Source organism: Antechinus flavipes, chromosome 1 (assembly GCF_016432865.1).
Source record: "Antechinus flavipes isolate AdamAnt ecotype Samford, QLD, Australia chromosome 1, AdamAnt_v2, whole genome shotgun sequence".
Lineage (NCBI taxonomy): Eukaryota > Metazoa > Chordata > Mammalia > Dasyuromorphia > Dasyuridae > Antechinus > Antechinus flavipes.
Window position 1 is genome coordinate 237,183,120 of NC_067398.1, and position 22,189 is coordinate 237,205,308.

The following is a 22,189-nucleotide window of genomic DNA, read 5'->3' on the forward strand; positions in this document are numbered from 1 at the left end:
GTCATTTATCAATTGAAACTCAGGTCTCTTTGTCAAAGAAATCCACTTCCATCAAAATATGTCCTCGTACAATATCGTTGTCGAAGTGTATAATGATCTCTTGGTTCTGCTCATTTCACTTAGCATCAGTTCATGTAAGTCTCGCCAGGCCTCTCTGTATTCATCCTGCTGGTCATTTCTTACAGAACAATAATATTCCATAACATTCATATACCACAATTTACCCAGCCATTCTCCAATTGATGGGCATCCATTCATTTTCCAGTTTCTAGCCACTACAAACAGGGCTGCTACAAACATTTTGGCACATACAGGTCCCTTTCCCTTCTTTAGTATTTCTTTGGAATATAAGCCCAATAGAAACACTGCTGGATCAAAGGGTATGCACAATTTGATAATTTTTTGGGCATAATTCCAGATTGCTCTCCAGAATGGTTGGATTCGTTCACAACTCCACCAACAATGCATTAGTGTCCCAGTTTTCCCGCATCCCCTCCAACATTCATCATTATTTTTTCCTGTCATCTTAGCCAATCTGACAGGTGTGTAGTGATATCTCAGAGTTGTCTTAATTTGCATTTCTCTGATCAATAATGATTTGGAAAACTCTTTCATATGAGTGGTAATAGTTTCAATTTCATCCTCTGAAAATTGTCTGTTCATATCCTTTGACCATTTATCAATTGGAGAATGGCTTGATTTCTTATAAATTTGAGTCAGTTCTCTATATATTTTGGAAATGAGGCCTTTATCAGAACCTTTAACTGTGAAAATGTTTTCCCAGTTTGTTGATTCCCTTCTAATCTTGTTTGCATTAGTTTTATTTGTACAAAGGCTTTTTAATTTGATGTAATCAAAATTTTCTATTTTGTGATCAGTAATGGTCTCTAGTTCATCTTTGGTCACAAATTTCTTTCTCCTCCACAAGTCTGAGAGAGAAACTATTCTATGTTCCTCTAATTTATTTATAATCTCGTTCTTTATGCCTAGGTCATGGACCCATTTTGATCTTATCTTGGTATATGGTGTTAAGTGTGGGTCCATGCCTAATTTCTGCCATACTAATTTCCAATTATCCCAGCAGTTTTTATCAAATAATGAATTCTTTTCCCAGAAGTTAGGGGCTTTGGGTTTGTCAAACACTAGATTGCTATAGTTGACTATTCTGTCTTGTGAACCTAGCCTTTTCCACTGATCCACTAATCTATTTCTTAGCCAATACCAAATGGTTTTGGTGACTGCTGCTTTATAATATAATTTTAGATCAGGTACAGCTAGGCCACCTTCATTTGATTTTTTTTTTTTCATTAATTCCCTTGAGATTCTCGACTTTTTATTGTTCCATATGAATTTTGTTGTTATTTTTTCTAGATCAATAAAATATTTTCTTGGAAGTCTGATTGGTATAGCATTAAATAAATAGATTAGTTTAGGGAGTATTGTCATCTTTATTATGTTCGCTTGGCCGATCCAAGAGCACTTAATATTTTTCCAATTATTTAAGTCTGACTTTATTTGTGTGGAGACTTTTTTATAATTTTGCTCATATAATTCCTGACTTTCCTTTGGTAGATAGATTCCCAAATATTTTATGGTATCAACAGTTATTCTGAATGGAATTTCTCTTTGTATCTCTTGCTGTTGGGTTTTGTTGGTGATGTATAAAAATGCTGAGGATTTATGGGGATTTATTTTGTAGCCAGCTACTTTGCTAAAATTATGAATTATTTCCAATAGCTTTTTAGTAGAATCTCTGGGGTTCTCTAGGTATACCATCATATCATCTGCAAAGAGTGATAGTTTGGTTTCCTCATTGCCTACTCTAATTCCTTTAATATCTTTCTCGACTCTTATTGCCGAGGCTAGTGTTTTTAATACGATATTAAATAATAATGGTGATAGTGGGCAACCTTGCTTCACTCCAGATCTTACTGGGAAAGGTTCCAGTTTTTCCCTATTGCATATGAATGCAAGTTTTCTTAATAAATCAGATTTTGTTAGACTTTACTATTTAGAATGCTTAATAGTTTTTTTAAAATGTAAACTGCATATCTGTTTTCTCCAAGTAATATTTAATCATTAGCAATAGTGTTGTAAACATATAACCAGTTAGTGTTTGGGGATTGAAAATAGCAAGTTGTGTTGAAACATAATGGATAAATGTTTCTAACACATTCTGGTATACCTCGTTTGGATATTGATAGACTTCAGTTCTAGGAGTAAAGAATATGACAGGTCAAGTGTAGATTTCTGAGCAATTTTTTAAAACTGTGGTTATCAGTTCTGATTTGGAGCATTATAAAGTAATATGAATAAATCATCTAATTTTATTTGTACTGCTTGAGGATTGAGCTTCACATTAATGCAGTTGGATATTAATAGAGCATTGTTATCAAGAAGAGATCAGATTCCTTTAAAACAATACTGTTTTGAATGGGTAGTCTGGTACTGGGAGCACTGCACATAATATGACAAATCGCCGACAGCGCGGATGGGGAGTGTTGGTATCTTTTGGATGATATAATTAGTTAATACTTGCATTTGTGAAGGAATATTAAACCTGGTTAATTTAACATCAAGAATGAATGTATATGCACATGGTAGACTAATTTAATATTAAATATAAATGTTGGCAATATGAAAATGTGAATTTGTGGATTTGAAATGGATATTTATGGTTTAAAAACACATCTTGGTTCAATTTAAAATAAAACAATATTTTTGCATCATCATTTATAAATAATTTGTGCAACATCTTAGCAAATTAGAATACTGTTGCTGCCCAATTAACTGGATTTACTTTACCATTCTCTAGAATAGATATTCAATAAGGATATTCCTACATTGAACATAGCTCCCTTCATCTCCCTATAAAAACATGCTGATCTCCTGATCAAGATATATTGACTCCCACTTGGACTTGGAAGGAATAGCCACTACGTCTGGACAGGCTAGACTCTTATGTGGGGGAATATCTTAAGTACCTTTAAGGGACCAAAAAGCTTGCATGGTCAGAGGCTACTCAGAAGCTATGTCAGGCTGCAACTTGAGCCTTAACCCCTGGACTACTTGAGGCCCATGGACAGCTTTGTAAGCTTTCAGAGGAAAACCATCCCAGCCTGCATGAGGGAAAAGGGTTAGTATATTGATGCCTTTCTGACTGAATTAATTGAGGAAAGACTAGTTCAATTTTTGAAACATAAACATGTTTCAAAAATTAAAGAGAACTTAATCTTTATATAAATTCAGTTTCTCATTTAACACATGAGTAAACTAAATCTTTCTTGAACATTGTGGTTTGCCCCCAGGCATTACCTAAGTTTTAAAATCAAGATTTTAAACCCCAAATTCATTGACTCCGACATCATTGTTCTTTTTATTGCATTGTGAACTGACCATTCTAATGCTATTTCTAAAGACTGTCTTATCTTTTGGAATCACAGAATCAGTCTTAACATTTAAGGGAATTTAGAGAGAGATTCAAATACAACCTCTCCTCCACAAAATACGTTTGTATTCTCTACTTGCATTCATAGAAATAGTATTTCTACATCATTAAAAAGTTAATCAGTCTCAAAGAGAGAATATTAGGCATACTTAGTTTGATATAGAAATTTGTTTCACCCTATAGGAAAGTAGTAAGGAAAAGAAAGGGAGAAGCTAATAGTAGTGAGAACAGAAGTAGTACAGGGAAAGGTATAAGAAAGGGGGAAGGGCTGTAAAAGGAGATTGAGGGTTGGGGTGGTCAGAAGTAAAATACTGAGGAGGAGGGAAGGGAAGAAAGGAAAGAAAAATATAACTTGGGGAAAATAAAATGGCAGGAAATAGTAATTTTAACTATGAATATGATGAACACTCCCCAAAAAGGGAAGCAGATAGCAGACTGGATTATGAGCCAGAATCCTGCTATATGTTGTTTATAAGAAACACATTTAAAGCAGAGCGATACATACAGAGTAAAGGTTAACAGGCTGGATCAGAATCTATTATGTTTCAGCTGAAGTTTTAAAAAAAGCAGGGATAGCTTCTCTGATCTCAGATCAAGCAAAAACAAAAATAGATCTGATTAAAAAGTTAAGCAATCTTATTGAAATGATTAGTTTGATTAAAATCCCTGCTAATAGGACCAAATTTGTCAGTGAGATTTGTCCTTTTACATCACCACATACTGTTACTCCTAATTCCATTTAGTTTATAAAGCAAAATTATAAATTGATGAATATAAATTCAGCAGCATCAGTTCTATAAAACTCGAAATTTGCATACTTGTGGTAGTCAAGATTGACACTTTCCTATATTAAGATCAATATTATTAATTTTCTTGATTCTTTCCAAAAGATAGCACAGAGGTAACTTAAGCCCAGTCAAGGTCATAAAATATGAGACTTGAATTATAATACCAACTAAATGACTTCATAAAGTAGGAAGAATAATGGTAGGTTGACTGTTGGTTTCTTGTATAAATAAGCTGTTTCTGAGGGAAAAGTCTTTATTTTATATTTAATGTTTTATGGTTTACATGGTGCTTTCTATTAGCATCCTTGTAAATTTAATTTTGTCCCAGATAACCTAGCTGGTAGGTGACAGAACCCAGAACTTGGAACCCAGGTCTAATGATTCCAAATCTGTCCTCTTTGAACTGTGCTATGACTCGAAAAAGAATTGAAACACATGGTGTGCCACAGTTGTAATATGAGATGATGGATTTGAAAAGCATTTTTTCATTAATCATTTCAGGAGATCTTAGTATAATGCTACTTAACATGTCTGCTAAGCTCCCTCCTGCTACCATACCTTATTCCCTTGCTTCAGCAGCAGATTTAACATTCCTTAGAGGAATTTCTATGTAGGTCCCCTGTAATTCATAAATTGTTTCAGATGTTTTTATTCTCCAGATTGGTATATGTAAGTTTGTATTTTGGCTAACATGGGGTAAAAAGAAAACTACCTCTATTCCTGTTTTCCTAATAATGATTTTTATAGGAGGAATATAGAAGGCAAATGCTGCTCATTTTGCTACTTAATTTTGTAGCAAGGCACCTGCTGATATGGTACTAGTTGTAACAATGACATAGCTTTTTTGGTTTTCTTAAGAAATGAATGTTCCACATAAGCAGAGTTTCCAGGTAACTGAAGCTTACAACTTTCAGCACCACTGGAACTTTTTCTAAAATGTGTTGCATACTTTCTTGCCTTAATTAGAAGCATACATACATGATACAATTTTTCTGATTTTTTTTTTTTCAGGATCTTTATATTTATCACTTGATTTTTAAATTGGATGCTATCTATATAGTCCTTTTCCTAAAGTTCATGGGATCAACATATCCATAGAATTTTGAGGGTAAAAAGAGCTTTAGAGATAGGTTATCTTAGCCAACTAACTCACTCATTTCCCAGATGAGGAAACTGAAGGCCAAAAAGAGGAAGTAAAATTTCGTAAGATGGTTTCTTAAAGCATAATCTATCAACCTATTTTAAAAACATATTGGCCACTATTTCCTTTTTTAAATGTTTTAATAAAATACAATTAAGTTGAAATAATCTGTGGAAATATATAAATACCCTTTAGGTGCTCTTGCTTTGGAAGAAAGTAGCCCCCTTTATATAGCACCCTTTAGTTTGTTTACAAATATAATGTTTAATTATTAGTTTTTATGTAATTTGCTGGTATAGTATACCTATTATGTTCTTTATATAGTTGGAGTTTTTCACTTAATTGGGAAATAATTTTGTCCCATAAAGCTAACCCAAACTGAGTTATAGCTATATTATAAATGTACTTATGTGATAATCTTAAGCTTTGTGTAAACATTGTACATCTGGTAAGAAATTGTACAGTGTAACTGATTCAGAAGCACTAGTGTGCAAGATCACACTTTTTTGGGGGTTTGTTTTGATACAGCAATAATAATTTCAGTGAGGAAGATGGTAATGATTCTGATGGTAGTAATAGATATTCATCCTTCAACTTTTTTGTAACTTTATACCCATTCTAAGAATTAACATTTATAATTTGTGAAGTTACTTTACCAGAAAACAAGCTCTTTAATATTGGTATTGTACTTGATTTTTACTCTGCAAGTAATATTTTTGTATTAATAATAAAGCTCAGTGAATCAGTAGAGATTAACTTGTGCTTTGAGGAAAAGCAGATGGATTTCAATAGCATTGATTTCTTTTGTAATTCTATGTATTTTATAACATTCTGAGAAGCGGTTTGGGGGTTCTCACCAGGCTGCCAAAGGGAAGAAGTTCATGATACAATAGCTTAAGAACCCTGGCTAACCCTGGTTAGCAAATCTAGAAATAAGATGAAGGGCTAAATTCAGTGTTCTTTCCAGTACAAAACATCACTACTTATTTTTTTAAATTAAGTGATTGGAACTTCATATTTTCCCTATACAAACAATATGATATAGATAATATTTAGATTTCCAAGCTAATCTAAAGGGAAAAAAAACCTCACCTTTAAAAAAATTTACAATGTAAATGAACTATCATAATAACTAAAGTTCTGGATTAAGGAAGAATTGAGAAAGTCATTGCTTCCTTTTCTTGTTGCAGTTAGAACCAAGAAAAACTTTTTTTGCCCTCCTATGACCTTTATTATACCTGTTTCTTTCTAATGCCATTCTTCTTGGGTTTTTTGTTTCCCATATTACCTCCAGCCTTTCATTATAGTACTGGAAGGTATAAGGAAAAGGAAAAGATTTATAAGGTTCCAAAATTATTCACTCTTCTGCCTCAAATTTCTTTTTTTTTTTAACTTTTTATTTTCAAAACATACACATAGATAATTTTCAATATTCACCCTTGCAAAAATTTGTGTTCCAAATTTTTTCTCCCTTTCCCATCCCCCCAGACAGCAAGTAATCTAATATATGTTAAATGTATGCATTTCTTCTATACATATTTCCACAATACCATGCTGCACAAGAAAAATCAGATCAAAAAGGAAAAAAGGAAAAGGAAAACAAAGCAAGCAAAAAACAACAACAAAAGTGAAAATACTCTGTTGTGATCCACATTCAGTCCCCAGTCCTCTTGTCTTGGGTGCAGATGGCTCTCTCCATCACAAGACCATTGGAACTGATCTGAATCATCTCACTGTTGAAAAGAGCCCCATTTGTTGGAATTGATCATCATATATTCTCCTTGTCGCTATGTACAGTATACTCTTGGTTCTATTCATTTCACTACATCAGTTCATATAAGTCTCTCCAGACCTCTCTGAAGTCATCTTTCCAATCATTTCTTATAGAACAATAATATTCCACAACATTCATATACCATAACTTATTCAGCCATTCTCCAAGTGATAGACATCCACTCAGTTTCCAGTTTCTAGACACTACAAAAAGGGCTGCCACAAACATTTTTGCACATGTGAGTTTCTTTCCCTCCTTTAAGGTCTCTTTGGGATACAAATCCAGTAGTAACACTGCTGGATCAAAGACTATGCCAATTTGATAGACTTTTAGGCATAGTTACAAATTGTTCTCCAGAATGGTTGGATCCATTCACAGTTCCACCAACAATGTATCAGTGTCCCAGTTTTCCCACATCCCCTCCAACATTTGTCATTATCTTTTCCTGTCATCTTAGCCAATCTAAGAGGTGTGTAGTGGTATCTCAGAGTTGTCTTAATTTGATTTTTCTTTGATCAGTAGTGATTTAGAGCATTTTTTCATATGACTAGAAATGGTTTTAATTTCATCTGAAAATTGTTCACATCCTTTGACCATTTATCAATTGGAGAATAGTTTGTATTCTTATACATTTGAGTCAGTTCTCTCTATATTTTATAAATGATCTGCCTCAACTTTCTTTACTCTTAGGCATCTTTCTATACACAGCTACTAAAGTGATTTTCGCTATCTCCACATTCAGTCAGCTTCAGCAGCTTTCTGATAGCTCTAGCATTAAAGCTCCTTAACATGGCTCTTGTTACTATTCAGGTTTTTTTTAAAGTATTACTTACCTCCACAACTCTCTGCATTCTAACCAGACTCTGTCCTACTTGCTGTTCCTCACAAAACAAGCTGTATTGCCCAGCCATATCTCTGGTTATCTTGCCATGTCTACTTCTCACCTGCACTTTTCAGAACCTGTTTCCTTCAAGACTGGATTAAAATGTCTCCTCCACATTCTGCCTCACCTCCCCCATTTACTAGTGCTCTTCTTTCCAAAACGACTTTGTGCAGAAAATGTAAAAATGAACAAAACATGTTTCCTTCTTTAAAGTGTAAGCTCCTCAAGGGAGGAACTCTTATACTTTTTTAAAGTCATTGTATACCCAGTGCTTAGCTAGTGTTTGGCACTTACCAGGTATTTAATAGATACTTGTTGTTTGATTTTTTTTTTTTTTATATCCAATAGCCCTCTACCATTGTAATCAATAAATGTTCCACAACCTAAATGAGGTGCTTGGGAGATTTGAGATTAATGATTTGTGTAGTGTCACAAGCTAGTTAAAATTCAGATATGAACTCAAACCCTTCTGACTTCAAAGCCAAGACTGTCTTGTCTTTCATACCACACTGCTTGTTAAATCAAATAAATCTCTATTTATTAGAATTTAATGTAGTCCAACAAATGCCAAAAACTTGTGGTTCTTGGGAGTAAGATTATATTTGAACCAGGGAGCCATTGCAGATTTTTCTCTGTAATCATTTCACTTCCCTGGAGTTATTTCAGTTCCTTCCAAGTCCTAAATTCTTTCTACTTTTTTGCAATTCTGGTCTAATCCTGAACTTGTGATTGAATAAAAGCATCATTTTTTTTAGCTAGGAGCAGAATCTGGTGAGGGTAAGAAGATTCTTACTGTTATATTTTTTATGTTGCTCATAACTCCCTCCCACCCTTCTGTCCCAGAAGAACAAAAATAATGAGGGGACAGGGAGGAGAGTCAGGCTGATAACTTCTTAAGTATCATATATTTTTTTTATAATTCTTATGTTTAGCTTCTTCCTCATTTTCTCCCTTCTCCCATCTGTGATCTTTTGGTCAGGAAACAAGGTAACTTCAATGAGTGATAATTATGTCTAAACTTAAGAGTAAATAGGCTGAATGAAGGTCTGAATGGACTCTTGTGATAATATTTAGTTTACATCCCTTTTTAGCTTCCTGATTGCTGGATAAGTCAGTTTTTGAAATGATTTATTAATGATACTATTCTAAACATTTTGAAGTTTTATGTCTTGAATTTTAAGGACCTAAATTGTCCTTTTTATTTTAAACATCTTTTATTTTAAAAATTCATGCTGGACTCAGTAAAGTAAAATTTGTGTCTTTGGATTATACACACCTTCATTTGTAAGCGTTATAAAGCTTAAATATTCCTATAAAATAGATTTTTGGATTGTTAGAATATAAACCCAGAGTAGTACAGATACATCAACTTGATGGTTTTATTTTGCTCAATGTAACACAATTGTATAATAGTGCAATGTATTTTAAAGTTTCTTGCTTTGTTCCATTTATCATATTGATGAATAAAATGACTCTTATTTTACTGGCTGAACATGTAAGATACATTTAGCCTGTATCCACTTTGTATTTTCATACTCATTCCATCAGTGTAATATTTGGGAAGGGGTCCTACTGCATTCATATTTTAAAATTTGGTGTAATGCAGAATTTCTTAGTTTATGTCCATTTATGTTAATTTCTAGAAAAAAATTTAAAATTTAGCAGAATGAATAATTCTAGTTTTATTTTTTTAGGTTTGGGTGGAGATAATTATCAACAGTTATTCAGATTTCTGTTATAGCTAATAAAAGTGATGTGTAAACTGAAATCTTTTTACCTCATAAAAACCCAGTAAGATTTTTATTTGTTAATTGCACATAATTATCTATATTTTTTGCACATTGTTATCCATTAATTAATTGCACATATTATCTGTATTTTACAGGTGAAGAAACTGAGCTTCAGAAATTAGTTACTTTCCTATAGTTAATATAGTTAATACTTAAGGTAGCCTCAATTTTATTCTGAGTCTTTTTACATTTAGGAAGAGATCTTTCCATTATACCATATATTGACCTCATTTTCATATTTGGTCATGTTAAACTTTTGGCTACATTTGGCCATTGACTGGAGAGGGAATTTAACTTAGTATTGGTGATTTAAAATTCACTTTAATTACTAATGTTAATTTTTATGATAAAATTTTTCCATCACTTTTGGTGGTAGATTGGATTTTATAGGTTCTTCTGATTTTATACCAAATTATTGTCCTGTTAAATGTCCTTCCTTTTTGCATCTGCTTTTGTGTTCTCTCTTTTCCAATCTGATTTAAAAAAAAAATCAGTGTATTTGAAACTTTTAAATAATTGATTTATCGGGTATCTTTTTCGCTAAAACATTTTTCCTATATATTCTTGTGAGATAAAATAGTTTGGTTTATAGAATCAGATTTAAAATTGAAAGGGATCTGAGACATCTTGTAGCCCACACTTTACAAGGATGGAAACTGAAACAGAGTTATAGCTTACTTATTCTCATTCTCTAATTTGTAGAGTCAGAATTTGAATTAGATCCTCTGAGTATGCTGTTCTTTCCATTGTATCTTATGGTATAATTCTTTGGATATTATCCCTCTTGGTCCTGAGAGAATTTTCTTTTTATTTCCTTTACTACCCTTCTGAAATTGATAGATTGGTTGGGAAAGAAATCTTTGTGATTATCTAGTCTTGAGAGGGATGACTTGCTTAAGATAACTCAGCCTTGACCAACAGCCAACAGCCTATACCAAGATTAGGTCAAAATAGGTTTGTGATTTAGACATAAACAGGTTTTTGAGCTAAGCCTTGAAGGATGGACAGAATTTAAGTGAAGAAAGAAGAGAAAAGGCATTCCAGACTTGAACAGAAAAAACAGATTTATAGGACATTTTACAGGATAGTTAAATAGACTGGTCTAGATACATCCAAGATCATGTTGTGAGAGTTTAGAATGTAAAATAGGGTAGTTTGGGATCAGATTATGACTTTTTTCCCTGTAAACAAGAGAATTGAATAATTCTGTGAGAAAATGACACTAAATGGTGATTTTAAACTAGAAACAGAGTAGTTTAGAGAGAGTTGGTTTGGATTATGAAGGCCTTGGTTCCTCTGACTGTGTAACCCTAAGAAAATCATTTAACTATTTTGTGTACTGGACTGCTTCTTAAGAATATAAATTTCAGAGCATATGTCAGTCTGTTGAGGAAGTTAAATGAAGACTTATGTAAAAATCTGGTGAAATTAGGGGCAAGAAGGGATTGTGAAATTAGTGACAAGGATAAAAATTAAGATACTAGTATAAGCACTCTGAATTTGAGTTAAAGTGAGTATAAGAATATTTGAACTATTTGAAAGGACTTTAATATTTGAATATCTGGTGTGGTAGAATGATTAGAAGTGACTAAGATTTATGTATTGATTGGCTAAGATTAGAAAACCAACAAGGAGGTTATCATTTTGTAGAGGGGCAGATTAAAGTAGAGGGGCGGGCATTATCTAAAACTAATTTAGAGGTGAGAGGGTACATTATAGGATTTCAAGCTGGAAAAAGAAAAGATCTTTTTGGTCTTTATGACCATAAATCATTTCTAGGTTCAGCCTCTTCCTTATAAAGAAAAAGAAACAAGGTCCATAGAGATTCAATGATTTGCCCAGAACCAGGATTTATCTTACATTCCCCCCAGGGTGTTTAAAGATAGTAGTCCAGATTAAAGATAAAATTTAGCTAATTGTCTGCTAAAATAGGTGTAAGAGTGGATGAAAAAAAGAAAAATTGAGAAGTATTTGGAAAAATGTCATTTAATATACCTTTTAAAAGAAAAATAAAAAGATCCCTATAAACTCCTCTACCTTTAATGTATAGTATATCCCTGGAATCTTGTTATAAAGGGAAAGTGGAAAACCCCAGAACAGCTAGAGGAAGCATTTTTTATTAGCTGCCAAATGCTTTTAAACTTAAACATTTTAAGTTAATGTTTAGTAAAATAATTCTGTATTGCTCTACAAAAAGATAAATATACTGTCTCATCAAAACTCAGATGTTCATTTAACAGACCACATAATGGAAAACCTTTAGTACAATTTTCAAAGAATGTCATCATGTGGCAGGGTAAATGAATATTTGTGGCTCAAAATATTTTGTGTTGGGCTAGAATATAAATAGAACCAGACAGGTTAGACTTTTTTAAATTAAAATTTAAGCTTTATATGCAAACTTCATTTTTTCATTTAATACTTTTTTCAGTGAAGAATTAGCCTCTTATTTTGGGACTTTTTATCACTTGATAATATTAGAAGCATTAAAGAATTTTAGCAAGCACAGAGAAAAATCACTGATTTCATAGACCTTATAATTGATTTCCTTCCACCTTTACTCTGTAAGTAAAATCTTTTTTTTTTAAGTAAACTAAAGATGGCAGATTTTATTTCTACTTAGAAAATTGCAAGCACAAGTGTTTGTAAGTTTAGTCTTTCACTTGTTTATCAGATAAGTCATGAATTTCTTCAAGTTGCCAGTGCTTCTCTCCAAATTTCCCTTGTATTTGCTTTGAATATACTTATTTTGTTTATATTTTATTTATACACATTGTCTACCTCTGTAAACATAAGTTCCTTGAGGTGAGGGATTTTTATTTTTGTCTTTTTGTCCATCTTGGTCAGCACAATGAATGTAATATAGGTACTTAATAAATGCTTTATTTAGATGGATCTCTGAAAATGGGAAGGTGTCTCTTAGAACTAAAGGTACTCCAATTACTAGATTCTTTATCTTGTCTTCTTTCATGAATATTATTTTATAGATTCTGATTGTACTTATCCCAAATATCCTTAAAGCCACATTGATTCAGATAGATCCTAAGGACTCAAGAAGTTATCAAAGGACACATTTCTTACTAAGTAGCTTTGGTAATATGAATTGTTGATTCTAATTACTTATAAGGGAGATCTGAAAACACATTGAGAAAGATACAAGAATATCTACTTTATTACAGCCCTTCTTCAGTGGACTCTTTAGAATCTAGAGACTCTTTCAAGGGGTTGTTGAGGTCAGTGTTATTTTCAGAATAAAATTAAGTTATTACTTGCTTGTTAAAATACTCCTCCCTTTTTCAACTACATATATATGTGAGGCTGAATTTTCTTCACATACTTTAGCCAAAATAACATAACATCAAATTGATTACAGAACCAGATCTAAGATTCCCAAAAGTTGTCTATTAAGCCAGACATCAAAGAGATTTGCAAAAACATATAAAATAATGCCACTCTCCTCAATTAGGTTTTTTTGTTTGGTAAAGGAGTTATTTTCAATAAAAAATGTATTATATTAACATATATGTCATTTTTTAAAGAGTAAATATTTTTAAAATTTCATCAGTTTTAATTTCTAATGTGATGAAATTCACTTTTTAACTCACATAAAAATAGCTCAGGGCACAACTCATGGGCTCAACAATTTTTAAGAGTATAAAGAAATCCTGAGACCCAAAAAGTTTGAAAACTGCAAAGCTATTATATATTTGGAACTCTGAGTCCTTGCTTCATAGAAGAAGATGTCATTACTAACATTTCAAACTATCTAATAACTCCTGTCTCAATTTTAAGTGAGATTTAAAATACATATACTTATATATTCACAGAGGTATACTTTGGAGATAACATGTGTTGAGTTCCAGATCACTGAATATCATAGTAAAATAAGTTACCCAATTTTTTAGAATTGCCAGGGCATATAAAAGTTATATTTATACTATATTGTAATCTATATAAGTATGCAATGTATTCTGTATTAAAAAATATATATACTTTATTCTAAAAAATGCTATCATCTGAACCTTCAGTGAATTTTGTTCTTTTTGCTGGGAAGGTCCTGCCTCAGTGTTGCTGGTGGCTGATGACTGATTAGAGTGGTGGTTACTGAAGTAATTTCTTAACATAAGACAGCAATGAAATTTGCTCCATCAATTAACTCTTTCTTTCACTTGAATGCTTGGAGCTCATTGTAGGATTACTAATTGGCCTAATTTACTCTGTTATTTCTCAGGGAATTGGGAGACATGAGAGGAAGGGGGAAGGAGAGACAAAGAGAAGAGGGAAAAGAAGGGAGAAAGGGAGGGAGAGGAAGAGAAAGAGAAGGAGGACATGGGGAGGGAGAGAGGGAGGAAGAGGACACATGATATCTGCCAGTGAAGCAGTCAGAACACACATTATTGATTAAGTTCTCTCTGTCTTGTTTGGGTGCAGTTCATGGCACCCCAAAACCGTCATAATACTAACATCAAAGATCACAAATCATCATAACATTTATAATAATGATGTCAATTTTTGAAATAATTGTGAGAATTACCAAAAGGTAAAACAGAAACCCATTGTGAGCACATGCCATTGGAAAAATGACACCAATAGATTTATTGGAAGCAGGATTGCCAAAAATCTTCAATTTATAAAACAAACAAACAAAAAAACCACAGTATTTGCAAAGCACAATAAACAAGGTATTCTTGTATATATATGTGTATGTACATATATAAATCTTCCAAATTACAAAGGAAGGTAATTGGAAAATATGATTTAATTGTACATGTAGTTGCTTTGCAACCATCTTTTCTGGAATATGCCTAATTACTCAAGCTATAGAGAGCCAACCTCAGAGTTATAAAGACCTGGGTTCAAGTCTCACCTCTTAAAAGTATCACTTATTTGAATTGGGTTAATCACTTAGCCTTTCAGTACTCGGTGATTTAAGGACAGTTCTCATTACTAGTACTATATAATAAGTTTGTTCCACCAACTTCCTCACATTCTCATTAAAGCATCACAAGATCTCTATGAGGTGAGTAGTATTAAAGGATTATCTTCATTTTTACAAAAAAGGAAATTGTAACTCAAAATAAGAACTATTCTAAAAACTTCAGAGATTTCAGACATTAAGCATTTGTCAGTCAGTAAACTTTAAGAACCTACTATGTAGCAGACACTATGGTAGGCACTTCATATACAAAGAAAGAAAAGAAAGGGCCCAACTTCAAGGAGCTCACATCTAACATACTACTGTATACAAGTAAACTAGAGGATAAATAGGGAAAAATCAACAGACAGAAGATATTAGGATTAAGAGGGATTTTAGTTAAGATTTGAATGAAGCCAGCACATGGGAGGTGAGGAAGTAGATTTCATGTGTGAAGGACTGGAAGTTTTGAGAGTTAAAAGTTCCAAGAAGAGCAAGGAAGCCAGTTTCACTGCATCAGAGTGAATTAGGTGAGAGTATTTTTATGGCAAGGAGGTCTGGGTTATGAAGGACTTTGAACTCCAAGCAGAAAGGATTTTATACTTAATTCTGGGAGTTTTAAGAAATCATTGGAGTTTATTGAGAAATAGTCCTAAATTCCTAAATTCTGAAAATTACTTCAGCCATTGAGTGGAAGCTAGACTGTAAACTTGTAGCAGATAAACTCATTAGCAGACTATTTATAATAGTCCAAGTACAAGGAGACAAAGGCCTGCCCCGAGTGGTGGCAATATCAGAAGAAAAAAAGGAGTACAAGGTGAAATCAGTAGGCCCTGATAAGATATTGTATATATCAAGAGTTAAGGATAACACCAAGATTGAGGGCCTGGGGAACCAAAAGGGATAGAGGTACCCTGAGCAATAAAAGGGAAGTTTGGAAGGAGATGATGGGGGGAGAGTATAGAAGGTAAAATAAGAGTTCAGTCTTGAACATGGAGCATCCAATTCAAAATGTCTTATTCATTTGAAGATGTAAGTCTGGAAGTTAGGAGAGAAGTTAGGGCTGGATATATTAATTTGAGAATCATCAATATAGAAATGATAATTGAATAAAGGGAGAAAGAGAAGAGGGCCAAGGATAGATCCTTGAGAAACTCCCATAGTTGGTGAATATAACTGTATTGAAAATCCAGCAGTGGAGAATAACAAAGTATAGTCAGGCTAATAGGAAAGAGAACCAGAAAAAAAATAGTGTTGTTAAAACATAGAGAGAAGAGAATATCTAGAAATATAATACTATTAAAGACAGTCCCTACCCTCAAGGAATCTCTGTTCTAATAGGAAGACAAAATATAAAAGAGTGCAAAAAATGAGGACTGGAGAAATGATAACCCTGCTGAGAGAGTCTATGAAGTTTGAACATAACTAGAAGGGAATAAAGCATGGCTGGCGACCAAATGGATACCAATAGAAGGTATCATCAGTGGGAGAAGAGGTTTGGCATGGTAGAACAATGATAGCAGCTAAGTCAGGGTCTCAGTCTAATGAGTCAGTGTGTCTGAGAAGGAAAAGAAGATAGGAATTGAGTTCTAATTTTACTTTCTTTCCTAACCCATGGTTTTCAGGATATTGAGTACTTATTTAGCCAATACACCATTACAGTGGATTGTACCTCACTTGCTAAGACCAAGCACATTTGCTTAAAAAGTAGTAATACTTAATGAGACTGGCTATGTGAACTTTTAAAGAAATGTTTAACCTAATTATTAATCATGTAAAAATGATCTCCAGTTTAAGAGCATGATTGCCAAATATAATATAGAAATATAAACTCAGAAATTCCTGCAGAGAAAATGCACAGATTATGATTATAGATTATGATTATGATTATTTATCTATTTGATTTTGCTTGAAATCAGATCATGTAGCCTTTCAGTTTCAGTATTCAAACATATGGACAGAAGGTAAAAAGAGAGTTTGAAGGGATTATCTACTTAAAAAGCATTTTATTTTAACCTAATAGATAAGTGCCTATTTCAGAAATAGAAGCTGACTTAGAGTCAAGGTTACTTGGTTTGTACATATCCCTGATACGTTTCAGTATCCTTATTCATAAAATGAAAGTAATAATATCTCAGAATTGTTTTGATTTTCAAAGAAGATATGAAGTGCTATATAATGGTGTTAATAATGGTGGTAGTTTTGATTATGCTAATTAAATAAACAACAAAGGACTTTAAATTTTAGGAAATTTTTTTTGTTTGTCATTTTCCAGCATTATTTAAAATTTTTTCCTTCATTTTAGTGCCAGATAATGTATTTTATAATACATATGAAGCTCAATTACTGAAACCCCTAGGTGCTTGATAATTATTTGTCTTCTTAATTTTTCTTTAAAGCAAAAGGCCACAATTGTAGCTCACTAACAATTTCCTTTCCTCCTTTGGACAGAAAAGTGAGAAATATGATAATCTGAATAATTCAGAGGAATTTGAATCACTTGGTAGGAAAAAGGTTTTTGTGAGATTTGTTGGAATCAATTATTTCATCCTTGGGGTTAGTTAGTTCCCCACTGATGTAGGTTGCTGCTCCTGAAACTCATACTATGGAGTTCATCTCTGTATTCTTCCATAAATACTTTGTAGAGGATCTACTCAAAGGGCTGGATACTTTTCTCCTGCTTTTAATATTTTGGGGGGTAATTATCTTTCTACTTACTGTTCAGACAAATCTATTTAGGGCTTTTCATGTTATAAAAGTGATCTCTCTTTTTTGAGTCATATATTTGCCAATATATTAAGTTTCTTATGTTTCTTTTTTTTTTACTGTGGGGTTAAGACATTTTGAAATACCATTTATATGGTTTTATAATTTGAAATCTAACAACTTTGGAATCCTTCAAAAATTTTGGAGGCGCTCATTCTTAACTAGCCATGCATGGAAACAAATGTAGCTTTCCATTATGACAGTGCATGCCATGCTTAACTGTATGTAAACTATAGCCTAATTAAGAGTCCAGTCCCTTCAAATCTTTTAGGACTTCACATAATCGGGGGAGATTGGAGTTGCCAAATTCAATAGCTTTTTCTCAGCCCTCAATCTTCTCAGCCTCTCTGCAGCCTTTGATATTATTGATCACCCTTTTCTCCTTGATAATTTTCTGTTTTCAGATATCACTCTTTCATGGTTTTCTTCTTACCTATCTGCTTTTTCTTGGTTTCTTTTGCTGGATCCTCTCCAGATTAAGCCCTCTAATTTAGGTATTCCTCAGGAAATTTTATCTCTTCTCTCTATACTACCTCCTTTGATGATCTCATCAATTCCAGTGGATTTAATCATTTATATGCTAAAATTCTCCATCCTACCCATCCTTCTCTTCTGCTGAATCAGTAAACCTCCATTTTCAAACATCTTTCAGACATCTTGAACTAGATGTCCAGTAGACTTCTTAAACGCAGCACATCAAAAACAGAACTTACTATCTTTCTTTTATTCTCTTTCCCCATTACTGTAGGGTACAATACTACTCTCTTCCCTGGGCCTTATAGTCTAGGTGTTCTCTTCTACTCCTCACTATCTGAAAATAACTGCATTCCCCCATATAACATTGGTCCATTGCCAAGATCTTATATCTTACCCTTTGCAGTGTATTTTCTCTCCTCTGACACTGACCATTCTCATGTAGACCTTCATCACTTCATACCCACACGCCTATGGAAATTGTTGTGATATTATGTATTTTGTCTATTCTAACTATAAAAGTTGGGAATGAGATTGTCAACTGTTGAACAGGAACCCTGGAAAATAGGGCAAGAGAGAGAAATACAGCTTAACCTTTGCATGCTTTTCTTTCACCTTAGGGGCAATTGGTAGAAAAGTTGCAGAGTTAATGTTAGCCTGCTTGGTAGGCTTATCCACCTTGGACCTCTCTGCAGCCCTGTACATCTTCCATTCTGTCACCAAATATTTTCCTAAAGCTGAGATCTGACTGTCACCACCAAGCCTCCTCCCCCTTTGTAAATGTCAGCAATTTCTATTGATTCCAGGATCAATGCAACATATGCTGTTTAATCTCCAAAATCCTTCATAACCTGGTCCCATCTTACTTTCTCAGTCTTCTTGTACTTTACTCCCTGATAGGTATAATTTGATTCAGATATACCAACCTTCTGGCTGTTACATCAACAAAACACTCCCATCTCTTAATTTGGGCATTTTTTTCTGGCTGTCTCCTGGAACAGTATGCCTGGAATATGCTCCCTCTTCTACTCTGCTTACTGATCTCAGTGCCTTCCTAAACTAAAAATCCCATCTTTTACAGAAAGTAGTTTCTAATCTCTCTTAATTCTAGTTTCTTCCTTCTGTTAATTATTCTTTTTTATCTTGTACATAGTTGCTTATGGTTTCCTCTATTAGATTGTAAGCTCCTTGAGGGCAGAAACTTGTATCCACAGTGTTGACACATACTTAATGTTTATATGACTTTCTAACTGAGAAAGCATCTCAAAAAGACCTCTCATCTAAGCTTCACAATCCTTGCATCTACTATCAGAACAGTCTGGTCTTGCTGCTCATAATACTTGCTGCTGCCTTGCTGCACATGAAACAAAGTTCTGAAGTTTGTATAATTTAGCATCACCCTTTCCATAATTCTCTAGCCAAACTGATTTCTATTTGGGTTCTGTTCTGAATGGGCCATGCATTCATGGGCTTCTATGCTTCTTTTTCCTCAGATAAAGTCTTCGTGCTTGGAATGCTCCTTTTCCCTCTTGGACCTTTTTGAATTCCTGCTCATCTTTTGAAACCTAATTTAAAGCTTTCCAGACCCTTAATACTTAGTTTTTTAACTTGGGTAAAAGATGCCAACACTCTTACTTCTGAACATCTGGAATGAAAAAAAAAAAAAGGATCAAATTCTGAACTCAAAGAAGCCTTCATGGGAAACTGGAAAGGAAAAAAAAAAGATTTTTAGAGTTACTTTAGTTTGGATAAACTTTTTTGTATTGTTTTCTTGATTCATGTTCTGCTTGCAGAAAATAGTGGAAAATTTTGATCTTTATTTTTGTAGGAGGATTATGATTTTTTAAATATTCATTTTATGAATGATAGAAGAAAAATAACTTTTATTAAGTGAACTATTTTCCATAGAGAAGGTGACAGTCAAATTTAAGGTTACTTGCGGATCTTGAACTCAGAAATGGGATTCCAGCATACACCCACAGAAATTTTAGAATGCCTTCTTGTTGTTTCTGCATTACTAAAAAGGCATCCACTTATGTGGTAGGCACTGACAACAATAGTCTATTAGTAAATCTGTACATATGCCTAGATTTTCTTTTCTTAGATGTAGGAGATAAATATTCAAAAATTGGTTTATTGTGGAGTTGGAGCACATATAAACTATTTTGGATGATCTTATGTATTAACATAACAAAATTACATTAACATAACAAATAAGGAGTGCTAATCATAGCATAGCAGTATTTAGTAATGGAAAAGTCATCAACTTCAGTTATGAATTTATAAATCAAAATTATTTTGATCCCATCTCTTCTCCAGAACAATTGTATTATGTGATTTGAATTGTCAAGACAGATTTACTGGTGTATAAACCAACACTCGTAGTCTAAATGTCCCTTCAAATATCTATATAAGACTTGGACTTATATCTTTTCATTCATTTTACCTATCTATGAGTTACCTGGTTGACCGTTTTATCTCAAATAGAGGTAAGAACCAGTAAAGTGGAGAGGGGGAAGAATGTGAAAGTCCATGCTCTGAAGAAACTCATGAACTTTGCCAGAAAGACAAACCCTTTAACTCTTTAGCTTTCTTTATATATAATTTGGAAATGTATGATGTATAAACCCCTTAGAGGCACATTAAAATAGGAAAAATGACCTGCCAACAGTTGTACTGATCACTTCCCAGGGAGAACTGATAGCAGGATATAGAAGGAATATAAAAACAGACATAACTCAAAACACAGTGTTTTGGGATTATTGGGCCCAGTTGAGTACAGATTGATATAACTGAATTCAGAGTGATACTGCTCTTCTAGTATAATATAAGAATTGTTTTGTTTTTAATTATTACTGTTGAGGTACCTAACCATGATCTTGTCATCAAGGAAAAAAAAGCTTAAATTTTGTTTACTGTAAGAAGACAGAAAAGTATGTAATATTTTTGAAAGATTGATAGCCAAAAGGGTTAACAAAGTTTTTGTGGAAATTAAAGCTATTTAAAACAACTCATTCTCTAAGACTATACTAATATTTGCATTTGAGAATTAAAAAGTAGAGCTCCTTCTTATTTTATCACTTACCTTTATAGAAAGCTATGAAAATAAAAGACTTTCTTAAAAAAACAGTTCTTAAACTGCTTTGGCCATGGTATTATTAAAGTCTAGTCAAATTAGTGTAATTTGACTTAGATGTAATGTTTTGGAATCTGGAATTTGAGAGATTTAAAACTATGCTTTTACAAAATAAATATTCTAGACTGAACTTCTGTATTTTAGCACATTGATAGTTGTTCACAAGGAAAGTAGGTTTTTACTTCTACTTTTGCTCCCCCTTTAAAGGGCTTAAACCAAGCCAAAATAAAACAATCTCAGGACATAGTTCGAGTAAGATAATTTGGTCTTTTGGGTTTGAATGTCTTGGATATTGGGATTTTTGAAACTTTAAATTTCTCTTGTCTTCTATAATATATATGTTATCTGTTAGATGAGCAGGGAGGTGGTTGAGATGTTCAGTATTGAGAGTTTAGATATAGAAGACCATGTTCAATCAAGCATGACTTACTTGCCTATTAAATTTTGGAGTTGTATTTCCATGACTTTGCATTCAAATCAGCTTTCACAGACTTCATATTGGTTCTATACAATACCCTGAGGCCTGCCAAATAATCTTTCCTTAAGACTTAGCAATAACTTATTTTAGGATTGATTTCAGTTCTCTTTTTTTGTTATCAAGGGCTGCTATAAATGGGAGTAGATTCTCAGGCAGAACTCTGCAGTCTGATGGATGTAGGATCCAGAAACTTTTGACAGAATTTAGTCAGTTGCCAGCGGGAATAAGAGATAAGTTTATAAATTTTTGAAAATCTTAGGGGAAAAAGTGTGCCTGGTATGTAATGAGAAAGAGCACGTGTATGCTAACAACACATGCGTGCCAGTTTGGGGAAGGAGGAGGAGGTAAGAGAATTTAACATTTTAGCAAGAGAAAATTTTCAGGATTGGTACCACATCCAAGTACTGTAGATATACACTATACAAAAATTGGAGGGCAGGTCACATGTAAAGTATTAGGAATGTACATTTAGAAAATATCTGCTTAAACATGCTTGGTCAGATTAGATAAGCTCGCCAAAGAAGTGATTGGAAAAGGGAAAATGAACTTTTTAAATTAACTAACCTAGACATAGGCAGATATTACTCTGATATATC

General features: G+C 33.2%; 1 protein-coding gene across 2 annotated transcripts in view; it reads left to right on the plus strand.

Moving 5' to 3' along the window:
* The window catches only part of SLC12A2 (solute carrier family 12 member 2), a 113,509-nt gene that overhangs the window by 19,057 nt on the left and 72,263 nt on the right, over positions 1-22,189 (plus strand). The gene's annotated exons all lie outside the window — the stretch shown is intronic.